The sequence below is a fragment of the Anser anser genome (genome assembly GCF_964211835.1).
Source record: "Anser anser genome assembly, chromosome: Z".
Classification (NCBI taxonomy): Eukaryota; Metazoa; Chordata; class Aves; order Anseriformes; family Anatidae; genus Anser; species Anser anser.
Genome location: NC_139723.1, coordinates 24,928,506 through 24,941,370, shown reverse-complemented (window position 1 = coordinate 24,941,370; position 12,865 = coordinate 24,928,506). Strand labels below are relative to the sequence as shown.

Below are 12,865 nucleotides of genomic sequence, written 5' to 3'. Positions count from 1 at the left end.
TTCATTTGTTTCTCTGTCTTTCCCCTTACAATTTGCATATTATCCAGATGAGTATATCTTCTTAGAAGTGGGAACTGGGATACATTAAAGCCTCTTGCACAAGGGCAAGGAAAATGACAGAATGTCTCTGAACAAGACTCAGTGGAGGAAGAGGAGGGAGTTTCTGAAGTTTCTGATCATAAGGTGGTTTACAACAAACCAAAATCCACACCATGTTTACATCAGAAATCTTTAAGTAGGATAAAACTGTTTACTAATACATTGCATTTAGTTTTAAAGTACACATTATCAATATCCTTCTGGCAAGACATTCCTTTTCTATGGGAGCTTACTAGTACGTTTGGATGTGATTCCCTGGAAACATATCTATTTTGTCTCTTCTTCACACAGACTTTGCACTGGGTCAGCACTGACAGCCGGCCCAGTGGTGTGGCTGTAGATGGTCTCAGCACTCTGGGAGCAAACGCACTGCCAGCTGCTGGGCTTGTGATGGTGCCACTGACTGTATGCAATGTACAACATTCTTCAGTGCAGAATGCCAGGCATATGCCCCTTACAGAACGGGCCCCATATCCCTGTTGGGGCAGCCTGCTCAGCCTGAATGCCAAGCGACTGTTGGAGAGCACAGCCCAGCAGCAGACAGCTCTGCCTGTGAGCAGTGGCAGCATTCACAGCCTTAGCAGTAGTGGCACTCACGGCCTGCTCGCTGCCAGCATGGCCGGCCCTGCTGTGGGACCGGCACCCGTGGGTGTGCAGCTGCCAGTGTACCACAGAAGTCATGGCTCTGAGCAGCAGCGGGTGGTGAAAAGCTGTGTTTTCTTCTTTCTCTGAGACTATATTTCTACACAGTCTCATTTAAAGCACCACATATGTGGGAAAAGAGGTGGTGGTATTCCTAGGGGAAAGGGCAGGCCTGTGGTCTCACATGGAGCAACAGCAGCGCACCATGTGCACAGTCCTGTGGCTACCTTCAGGAAGGCATGTATCATGGGTTATCCTTGGCTTGCCACCTGGTGCCTACCAAGCCACTCCCATGTTCCCCCTCCTGAGCAAGACAGGAAGGGAAAAATGCAGTGAAAAAGTTTTTAGGTCAAGATAAAGACAGGGAGATCACTCACCAGTTATAGTCATAGGCAAAACAGAATTGGCTTGGGGAAAAATAATTTAATTTATTGCAAATTAACAACAGAGTAGAAAAGTGATAATAAATAATTGATTATGATGATGATGATGATGACAATGACGATGATGATGACGATGACGATGATGATGATGATGATACATCTTCCCACCCCCACTTCTTCCCAGGCTCAACTTCACTCCTGAGTCTTCTACCCCATCTCCCCCAACCCTGAGTGGCACAAGGGGATAGGGAATGGAGGTTGTAATCCTTTCATAAAGCTCCGTCTCTGCTGCTCCTTCCTCTTCACACTGTTCCCCTGCTCCATATCCAGGACCCTTATGTTTCTGGCTTAGTGAGATGAACATGTATGTGGACTAGGTGAACACGGGATCTTTGAGGAAAACTTACATTTCTTTAGACAGGGCAGAGGTCTGTGCCTGAACAGAGATCAGAACAAAAGCAGTGGAACAATGTGATGAACTGGAGCAGCTAGAACTGAAGTATCTACCCAGCTGTTCTGGTTTCTAACCATATCTACCTGTTGCACATCAGGAATCTCAAGTCATTTTTAAGTGTGTAAATGAGTACAGCCAGAGGGGAAATGTCAATGAAGTGTGTATCCAGATGGACAACCTGAGAATTCCAGAAAAGATAAAGACCCACGCTGACAGGGCAACTACAAGGTTAACAATGAACATAACACATCTACAACTGCATCTGCCTTTGTCTTGCTCTTGGAGCCTACTTTTCTATTTTTCTGTCTTCTCCAAAGATTCTTGTCCTCAACAGTGCATTCAAGGATGCCTTCACTGTCCTCCTGAAAGACTGCAGGGTGTATTTTGCCAAACCTATCTCTCAGAAACAGTACCACCTTAAGCAGCCCTCTGTCTTCATCCCATAACTACTCCTGTCTTCCTTCTCAGAAGAGTTCTGCTGAAAAACAAACAAACAAACAACGAAAAAAAAACACCCAAATTTGAAATCAATTTGAATTAAAAAACAAACAAACATCAACAACAATGACAACAACAACAACAACAAACAGCTCTCTGTGTTTCATCCAGTCTCCCCATGACCATAGCTTCTCTTAGGAACAGAGTCAACAAGGCAGGGGTATTAGCTGTTAAAGTATGAGGCAGAGACTCTTTCCATTCCTCCCCACTAACTCTGTGCTGTGGCGTGCAGCTGAACATTCCTGGCACCACAATGACACCTCATCTGTCCTCCTCCTTCTCCAAACCCAGAGATGTTCGAGGGACATGCAGTGAGCCATTCCTCCACACCGGTCTGCACAGAGAGCAAGTGTCAGTATTTGAGCTTTAGGTGCTCCCAGGATGCTCCCTGCAATGCGTGCCTGCCCATGCAGGTGGGAGTACCCCCTGGGCTGGCTCCACATGTCACACCCCATCTGGCAGCCCCAAAAGCTTCAGGGTGAGCCACTTGTGGCATTGATGGGGAGGCTGCTTCATCAAGATCGAGGGTGCCAGAGGTTCCACTTCTGGCACTGCCAAATGACATGACAGCTTCTTCTCTCTTTAATGCTTTCCTTCCCTGCCATCACAAAGGTTCGTGTTTCTTTCCTCCTTATTTTCAAGCTGACTCCTTGTTTGTGTCAAAAGTCTTTTTTGTAATACCTCAGTTGCTGTTTAACCCAGTTAATGGTCATCTTTCTCATTAGTATTATCACTATGGGGCCTCTCAACACCTAGGGATTCTCAGCAGAGTTTTGTGTTTCCCGTTCACACACACTGTTCAAATTACATCCCTTTTTAATCAGGTCTTATTATCCATGCCGTTTTGCTAAGTATGTGTGTCTTCACAACACTCTGTTCCTCTTGCAGAGCATCTAATCCTTAGTGGCACACTCTCCAGCACTGATTTATGTATTGCTCCTCCCCAGCATACTCTTCAAAGTCCATGCCATCAGCTTCCCCATGAGTAGCACTAAAAAGTCTTTCTGACTCACTCTTCATGCTGCTTCTTTTCCAATTGTAATCTGCAAGTCTTGCTTGATTTGGAGTTTCTGTGGCAGCAATTTTCTTGCATACTGCTACCTAACTCATTGCTTGACATGATGCATTTGAAGACTCCTTCTCTATACCATTGCAAAATTTTCTTTACTGTTTGTTTACCTTATTATAGTTCTCTGCTTGAAGTTGCCTGTTTAATCATTTCCTAAGAACACAATGTGCTCCCTCATTCCCTTTTCACCACTGAGGCTAGTGTATGATTCTGTGCTTTTTAATTATTTATTTATTTTCATTACATTTGTGAGCTGGGTCCTCCCCTTTTGGGCAAAGTGTACTCCATCCCGGGAATGTGTGCTTTGATTCATTTCAGAAGAACTTCTAGCAAATCCTACAGATTATTATTAAGAATATATCAGATTATTTTGTTTATTCTACTTTATCTGCTTTTCAGAGCAGAGTTCATTATCTCTGAACTATCAGTTGTTTTTCTGCCCTTTCAATTTGCTGTCCATACTAAAATGAATGTTTCAGTTTTTGTACATCTCTGTGCCAAATGTCCTCCTGTGAAAGTACTTTCCTATAGCACCAGAGTTACGGAATTACCATTTAATTCATCCACACATATAACCTTTGGCTTCAGCCTCATCCACAGTATGACAAAAGTGACTGGAATGACCAAAAAGCAGCTGTCCTGATTCCTGAGGGAATGTTCAGGGCTGGCAGGAGCTGCCCTATCCCCTGCAAAATTCCAGCTTTAACCTGGGTCTTGCCAGGTCATACACGGTGCCAGTTGCATTAGGGTATTGGAAACATCCATTTGCCAATGGGGACATCTCAAAGGCTCAGATCTTAAGAAGAGTTCAAATGATGAATTCAAATCAAACTAAATCCAATATACTTCATATTCTTAAAATGTTGTGGAGGCAGTGGCCTGCCTTTCTTCTCTGTGTGGCTGCACAGAACAAGTGGATCCCAGCACAAACTGTACCCAGAGAGGAGAATATTACATCTTCACAAAGAAAAAGGAACACTATATCTTTCTTCAGCACTTTGGTTATTGCCCTGCAAGTCTTTACAACACCACTGCCATAAATGCAACCTCTTGTGTACTGGCCCACCATCAATACTGGGCTGTTAAACAAGCACTGCCAAAGAGCTGACATCCTGCCCAGGGCTTTCTACAGATGCTCAACATCTTTTAATAGATTTAAGAGACAATCTCACATGCTACCTCTACCTAGATACATGAGAACTGCCTGGATTTCCAGGCTAAGATATTTTCCTGGTTGCAAACTCCATCAGAGTAAGAGTTGAGTATAGCCATGACAGTATATCAGACACTGGCCTACTTTTCCTCCTGGGAAACAGAAGAACTGTCCATAAAGAGAAAGCATCTTTACAAACTCAACGAAGCTATTTACAGCCTCAAACTCTTCACTGTCCCTTCTCTTCCTCTTTGTTTCTCATCCCTGGCTGCATAAGAGCTTTTGCCAGGAGACCAGTGGAGAACACAGTGGCACTTTTCCATTGATGTTGTAGAGTTAAAAGGCACTGCTGGAAACATCTTTGTGATGGCATGAAAGTGTTTTAAGCACAATTCTTAGCCCCACCCTCAGGAGAGCTCTTGCCAGGGCATGCTGTTCTTGGGAAATTTTCCTGCTACAGGTGTCTCTGCACATTTCCTTGCAGGCTAAGGCAAGGCTGGGCTGGCTCGCTTCAGGCATCACTAGGGGACAGTCATGATCAGACAGCCTGTTCTTCACTCTGACATTTGGCAAGACCCAAAGCATAAGACAATAACAGTGAGAGGAATTTGTTTACAGATACTAAATAAAGCACTGAAGTCTGACTTTATGGAGAAATTACATGACCTGGAAAGCAGGCTGATGACAGCCAATGGGGATATCTCAGTGGTTAATGCACGCCACACAAAGATGTACAGGCACTGACAGAATGAGAGCAGGATGCATACACCTCCCTGGCCATAAAGTCACAGCATCTACTGGCTGGAAGGGCCTCTGAAGGTCACCAAATCCAACAATGTGCTAAGAGTGCCCACATAACTATCGTATTGTGAAGAATAGCCTCTTTTTAAGTAAATGTATTGGTCAAATACAAAGTCCTGCACCCTGGGAGGAACAGCCCCTTGCAACAGAATATTCTGGGGGCCACCCTGCTGCAAGATGTTTGCAGAAAAGGACATTGACCAGGGGTTGCTGGGTCCTACTCAGCCCCCTATCCAAGCAGGGACCGGATCACTACATCCTTCCCAGTCCAAGGGCCAGCAAGAACTGACCACAAGAATCTGCCAGGAAAAGTGACTGTGTCCTCCGGTGACTCCATGGGGCAAACTGGCTGCAATTTCTTTGAGCAGTCACAGCTCTTGCACAGTCTCTTGACCTGGATGTGATGCTCTGGGGCTTGGACCTGTGCTGTCTGAGGACATCTTTCCTCAGAGCACAGTGCCATGGAGCCAGACCCTCTGCTCTCGGAGGGTTCCTTTCCCCTAATTCGAGCACCATGGGCCATGGTCCCAGGGATATAAAGGGCATCTCTGCTCTGGTTTGAGCATTCTTGAGACCAGCTGAGTGGTCTTGCTGGACCTCTTCTCTTCACTTGAACACTGTGGCACTTGGTCTTTTGCTCTTGCAGGCACTCTTTCCCCAAAGCAGAGCACCGTGATAGCTGGGCCTCCAGTCCTTCAAGGGATTTTCCCATCAGGTGAGTGCCATAGGTCCTGGTGCTACGGCTTTGCAGGGCCTCTTTTCCCTGACTCAAGCACCATGACACCCAGTCCTCTGCTCTTGCAGGGCTTCTAAGCTGCCATTCAAGTCCTGTGGGCCTGGCCAGCTCACTGATCTTCGAGGGCTTCCTTCCCCTCGCTTGATCAGCCTGGGGCCTGCCCCTTGGGACCTCTTTGCCCGGCTTTGAGGGCTATGGGGCATGTCCTGCTGCCAGTGCAGGATCCCTGTGCCCTGGTCCAAGTGCCACAGGGATAGGACATGTGGTCCTGCAGCACCTCAGTGCCCTGAGGTGAGAGGGACCACGGGGCTGGGACCTCTGCTCTCACAGCACCTCTGTGCACTGCTTTGTCCGCATGGGACTGGCTCCTATGCTCTCGAGGTACCTGCACTGAGAGAGGGCCAGGCCCCATGGTGTTTGCTCAGGGCAAAGAGAAAGGTGATTGTGCTGTCACCCTCCAGCACAGGTTTTCTGCACACTCTTCAGGATCTAGCCTTGGTGCTGGCACTTCTTCTCCGCCACTTGGACGGACCCTCTGTGGCAGATGGCTGCCCTCAGTTCCCTCCCTCCTACTGCAGCCCCAGAGATCCTTGGCTTTCTTTGGGGCAAGGGCACACTTGCACCATCTTGCTGCATCAGCCTGAAGGTGTGAACCATGGCGAGGGCAACTGGATGGGGGCCTGGGAAGATATGTCCAGGGCCTCACTTTCTGGCTGGAAACACTGGTGCTGAGCACAAGTGATGTGATGGCTGCAGTGGACAGTGGCATTGCATAGCCCCAGATACTTGTGGAATGACCAGAGTGCTGCCAGATTGAGTGCCATAGGCAAGGATAACCTGTTGTGATGTCTACCACTGAGGGACAGTGCCAGCCCCGAGCTATGGCTTGTGACCACATGGCCCTCGCTGCTTATATCTGGGCACAGTCTCACCTAGTTGGCTTGTGCCTGCACTCTGGCTGAGTTTACATGTGGTCCAGAGTGAAGAGCAAGGATAGCCTTGGTGCTGGTGTCGTGCTCTGGGAGTTGTTGACAGCAGCTCTCAGTGCCCTTCCAAGAGCCATCGCAGCTTCTTCCCTGGTCCTGCCTGGCTCAGGCAGCCGGGGTACCCAGGAGGTGTGCTCGCAGCAGCAGACATGAGCGGTGGGGGGCCACCTCTTCTGGGGCAGCTGGGAGGGTTTGCTTCCTGAGGGACCCCAACACTTGTTCTTCCCCTCCCAGGGTCAGCGAGTGACCGTGGCCTCTCTTCTTTTTCCAGTGTGACTGCTGCTGCTGCAGCGCCAGTGAGGAGGAGCAGCCCGTCATCCCCTGCTCTGTCCTGCTCACCACAGCAGATGGAGAGCATGGACTCTGAGCTGGACGGTTGCTGCCCCATTTGTCTGGACACCTGCAACAACACCAGCTATGTGGTGCCGTGCCTCCACCAGTTCTGCTTTGGCTGCATCAAGCTGTGTATTGAGAGACAGCCCAAGTGTCCCTTATGCAAGAAAAGGGTACAGTCCATCTTGCACTCAGTGCTGGCGGATGACTGCTTTGAAGAGCTCGTTGTAAGACCACCCACGGTAGGATTTGTCATCACCCACCAGGAAGAGAGAGCTCCTGCACACCTGGACACCCCCAGCCCCCAGCAGCCAGATGCCTCTGAACCACAGGTGCCCACGGCTCCTGTGGGCAGCCTCCACCCCTCCACCTGGGCATCCCTCTTCCGCCTGCACCCAGCTGTGCTCTGGCCCCTGCTGCCCTGGCTGTGCCAGGAGCTGGGGCAGCTCCTGGGGGCTAATGGCAGGGCAGCCTCCGCAGCACCTTGTCATGTCCAGCCTGCGCCTCTTTGGCCTGGACCAGGGGGCTCTGACCACGCTACTGCACACAGCCCTGCAAAGCCAGGCTGCCAGCTTTGTGCGACGGCTCATCGTCAGTACCGTGCAGTGGTGCAGCAGAGAGGCCTGGCATCTGCTGGGCCTGGACACCGCCCGTGCTGCTGGGGAACAGGATGCCAGCCCTGCAGCTGCCCCCAACCCAGCTGCCTCCCCAGCCGTGGCTCCTGCCCTCAGCCCAGAGCCGTCCAGTAGCCCCGAGGAAAACAACATGGGGGTTCCTGTGCCCTGCAACCAAGCAGCACCCCAGGAGCAGCCAGAGCAACCTGTGGCAGGTCCCTCCACTTCCAGCTGGGGCAGGGACCATTCACATGGGGGGGCCCAGCGAGCCCCAAAGAGGAAGGCCTCCACCTCCCAGGCCTCATCACCACCCCCCAAGAGGCCACGCTGCTGGTGGCACTGGGACAACAGCCCAGGAGCTGGCAAGACCAGGGCCGGGCCAGCTGCTGGGGCACATGCCGGCACCCCAGGACACAGAGAGGTCCTCAGTGTCTCACTATCACACAGAGTAGCAAAGCAATAAAATTACAAGAAAAAGTCTTAGTGTTGCCAATAATACATTGGTCACTGCTATCCCCACCCCTGCTGCCATCCTCCCCTCTTCCTGCTGCTGTGCTCACAGCCTTCTCATGTGCCTGCTGCACTCAGGGTCTGATGGGGTTGGTCTGGTGGGAAAGGGTAATGCCACTCTTTGCCAGGAGGGCTGAGGTGTTTGTCTCGGTGCTTCTTTTCCCCAGGTGCCCAGCACCACTGCTCTGCTCCCCCTGAAAGCGCATGCTGCCCAGCTGCAGCTCTGCAAGTGATGTGGTGGCTGCAGTGGACAGTGGCATTGTGGTAGCCCCAGATCCGTGTGAGATTACCAGAAGGCCAGCCTGTGCCCCACCCCCATCGCCCCTGGCCTAGGCTCCTGCTCATCACCTCTCTTTTGCCTCAGGGGGGCTTGGGGTTCTGCCCTTCTGCCAGCCTGCCCTGCTGGGCACATCCTGGCACTGGCAGTGCCCAGATACCCCCAGTGCGCAGTCATGGCCTGGTGCTGCTTCTCTCTGCAGCAAGCCAAGGTTGTGCCCTGCCCAGACGGGAACAGCATAGAGTTCAGTGAGGGGAAAGGCAGATCTCTGCACCTGGGGAGGAACAGCCCCAGGCACCAGGACATGCTGGGTCTGCCCAGTTGCAAAGGAGTTTTGCAGAAAATGAGCCAGGGCTCCTTGTTGACACCAACTAGAACATGGACTAGCGATGTGCCCTTGCTGCAAAGAACTCTAACAGTGTTCTTGGCTGCACTGGAGAACTGTTGCCAGCAGTTCAAGGGAGGTGAAAGTCTCTGGGAGAGTTGCTCAGCTTCACTGCTGGCTGAGGGAAAAGATGCAGCCACATCCACTGGCCTGGGCAAGACAGTAGGACTCCAGGAGCCAGGTTGGGCCACAGCAGCCAAGCAACAGGGGCTGGGGATTTAGTGGCTGGAGGGGTCGCCATTATCCTAATTACTATAAAATGCTTAAGGTGGTTCACAAGAGAGCAAAACTTATCCTGGGAGGGCTAGAATTAACCTCTATATAAAATTCAAAGCTTAAAATAAAAAGAAAAAATAGCTTGTAGAAATCTGTCAAAATATTGCAAAAACCCTACACTATGCTTTAAAGGCTCTTAAATCAATCAAGAAAAAAAATCTATCCCTTTTCCAGCCACATTGCAGAAGCAAATACACAACCCCACCCTTACAAAAGAAACTAGAAAAAAAAAACTCCTTTTCCATAATGTATTTGTTATTTTTATTCTATAATTTCAGACTCAGCCTTCAAACACTGTTGGAGCTTGTGTGTATATGACAGTCAATATTTTGCTGATGTGTGTTCTTTTCCATAGCACAGATGCAAGAAGCCCTATTTTGCTGAATCCTGCTTATAGTAGTACTGTGCTATTGATTAGATTATTTTAAATGACTGTCAGTACTTATTGGAAAATGGATGCCTTTTGATCACCTACTACAGCAAAAATGTAAGCATATAAATGATTATCAGTAACTGTGACCATGAAAAAATCTTGCACTATATTGAAGATCTGCTTACACTGACAATAGTTAGCTGTGCTTTCTCCTGCGTCCTTTAACAGCAGACTGGTGAGCCTTACCTTTCTGTACTTGGTTTATGCATTCTTATCCTCCTTTTGTCTTTTACAACTCAACACAAATATATCCCTGAGTCATGTAGATATTTCTGCCATTTTCTTATTGCAAAACCTTAAAGACATTTGAGCTGATTTGTTGTGATTTAACCTGGCAGGCAGCTAAGCATCATGCAGCCATTCACTCAATACCCCCACACCTCCCACTGTGGGATGGGGGAAAGAATCAGAAAAAAAAAAAAAAAAGGTTAAAACTTATGTGTTGAGATAAAGATAGTTTAACAGGACAGAAAATGAAGGAAAATAATAATGATGATAACAATAATAATAATGTATATTATTATTAATTATTAATGTGTATATATACACATACTTATTATAATACATATATATATATTTTATATTATATATAAAACGTGGTGTACAATGCAATTGCTCACCACCTGCCAACTGACGCCCAGCCCTTTCATGGGTTTACATGGCAAGGTTTTGGTAGCGGGGGGCTGCATGGAGTGGCCTCTATGAAAAGAATCCAGAAGCTGCCCCATGTTAGATAAGGCGCAGTTTCAGCTGGCTCCAAAGGGATCCTCTGCTGCCTAGAGCTGAGCCAATACACAAAGTTGTTTGCACCTCTGTGAGGGCAGACTTATGAAAAAAAAATAAAAATGCTGAGCAACAGCAGGGAGAGAGAGGAGTGAGAAGCAGCCCTGCAGCCACCCAGGTGAGTGCAGCAGGAGGGCAGGAGGTGCTCCAGGCAGGCAGCAGCAGTTCCCCTACGGCCTGTGCAGGGAGAGGCCCCTGGTGGAGCAGGCTGTCCCCCTGCAGCCCATGGGTCCCACACGGAGCAGATCTCCACGCTGCAGCCCCCCCGTGGAGGAGCCCCCGGTGGAGCAGGTGGATGTGGCCTGGAGGAGGCTGCGGCCCATGGAGAGCCCCCGCAGGAGCAGGCCCCGGGCCGGAGCTGCAGCCCGTGGAGAGGAGCCCACGCGGGAGCAGGGGGTCTGGGGGGAGCTGCCGCCCACCCGTGGGGGACCCGTGCTGGAGCAGTTTGCTCCTGGGGGATGGATGGACCCCGTGGTACAGAGCCATGTGGGAGCAGCTCTTGAAGAGGAGCTGCCTGTGGGCAGCCCCCTCAAGCGCAGTTTGGGAGGGACGGCATCCCGTGGGAAGGACCCCGTGTGGAGCAGGGGCAGAGAGTGACTGAGAAGGAGTGGTGGAGGAGAAGCGCTAGAGATGCGCAGACCGCAACACCCATTCCCTGTTTCGCTTTACGGCTTGGTGGAAGAGAGTGGATGAGGGAAAGGCATTTTTGGTTTCTTTCATTTCTCACTTCTCTAGCTTGTTAGTAATAGGCAATAAATTTTTCTAATCTTCCTATGCTGAGTCTGTTTTGCCCATGACGATAACTGTTGAGCGATTTCCCTGTCCTTATCTCAACCCTTGAGCCCTTTTCATTGTATTTTCTCCCCCTTTCCCTTTAGGAGGGGGAGTGAGAGAGTGGTTGTGGTGGTGCGCAGCTCCCTACCTGAGCAAAACCATCACAAGCCCGTACCCCTGAACCCCAGCCAATCCTTCCAGTTCTTATTGTTCCGCATGATGTCATATTGGTATGGGATATCCCTCTGGTCAGTTCGGGTCAGCTGTGCTGGCTGTGTCCCCTCCCAGCTTCTTGTTCCCCCCTCCAGCTTCCTTGCTGGCAGCACAGCATGAGAAACTGAAAAGTCCTTGACTTAAGCACTGGTCTGCAACAACTAAAACATCAGCATGTTATCAGCATTATTCCCATCCTAAATCCAAAACAGAGCACGATACCAGCCACTATAAAGAAAATTAACTTTATCGCGGCCAAAACCAGGACAATGTCCACCCCTTATTCCATACCATTTACATCATGCCCATACTTTCTATTACATCCCAATTAATCACCACCTCTCTTGCCTTTTGATATATACACACAGATATCATATAGTCTATGTTCCATCCCTCTCAAATGTCCAGTGAGTTGATTTAGTCCACGACTTGGGCTTCATCTTTCATAGCAGTTCTTTGGGGTAGAAGAGATGCAGTGTGGTGCTGGATTCTTGCATGCTGATGCCAGCTCTAGTTCCATCATTGCCGCACTTCTCCTCTTTTCTCTCCACTGCACCATGCTCAATTCCATCAAAATTCATTCTTCATTAATCTGTGTGATTCTTACTGTAGTACCACTATGTGACATATAGCAACCTTAGTAGTCATGAAATATAGCATTATATACCAATTAGCATCACACAAGTCAAATCCGTGGCTATTCTCATCCAAAATTAAATCTCCTTGAGGTACACATTGGACTTACCCATCCTTCCACATTATGCACCAAGAAGATTTTGGACTATTTTCTTCCTTTTCTCAAAAACTTCTTCAGCTCCGTAGATGTTGCCCAACTTCTGTTGCCCCACATGATGATGCCATCGATGTATTGCAGGTGTTCAGGAATTTCCCCCTGTTCCAGTGCAATCTGGATCAGTCCATAGCAAATAGTAGGACTGTGTCTGCACCCCTGGGGCGCTCGGTTCTAGGTGTACTGGATGCCCCTCCAAGTGAAAACAAACTGTGGCCTGTGCACTGCTGCCAAAGGGATGGAGAAAAATGCATTAGCAACAGTTGTGACGTACCACTTGGCTGCCTTTAATTCCAGTTCATATTGAAGTTCTTACATGTCCGGCACGGCAGCACTCGGTGGTGTGACTTCATTCAGGCCACAATGGTCCACTGTTAGTCTTCACTCTCCATTAGACTTTCACGTTGGCCATAAGGGACTCTTACAGCGTGAGCAAGTCTTGCTGATCATTCCTTGGCTCTCCAGATGATGAACTAGCTTATGAATTGGAATCAGAGAATGTTGGTTGGTGTGATACTGCCACCAGTGCACCGTTGTAGCAATTGGCAGCTGCTGTTCTTAAACCCTCAGCAATCCCACAACAGAAGGGTCCTCCCCACAGCAAGGTAGAAAGCTGTTTGGTCATCTCTGTTTCCAAGGCAACTATTCCAAAAGCC

At 49.2% G+C, this 12,865-nt stretch overlaps 1 protein-coding gene across 1 annotated transcript in view; it reads right to left on the bottom strand.

The window, feature by feature from the left end:
• Window positions 1-12,497, bottom strand: part of LOC310889101 (uncharacterized protein) — a 112,054-nt gene extending 99,557 nt beyond the window's left edge. Inside the window, exon 1 of the mRNA XM_083816085.1 lies at window positions 12,480-12,497. The gene's annotated coding sequence lies outside the window, so the exon portion shown is untranslated. The remainder of the gene's footprint in view (window positions 1-12,479) is intronic.
• Between the last annotated feature and the right edge of the window lie 368 nt (window positions 12,498-12,865).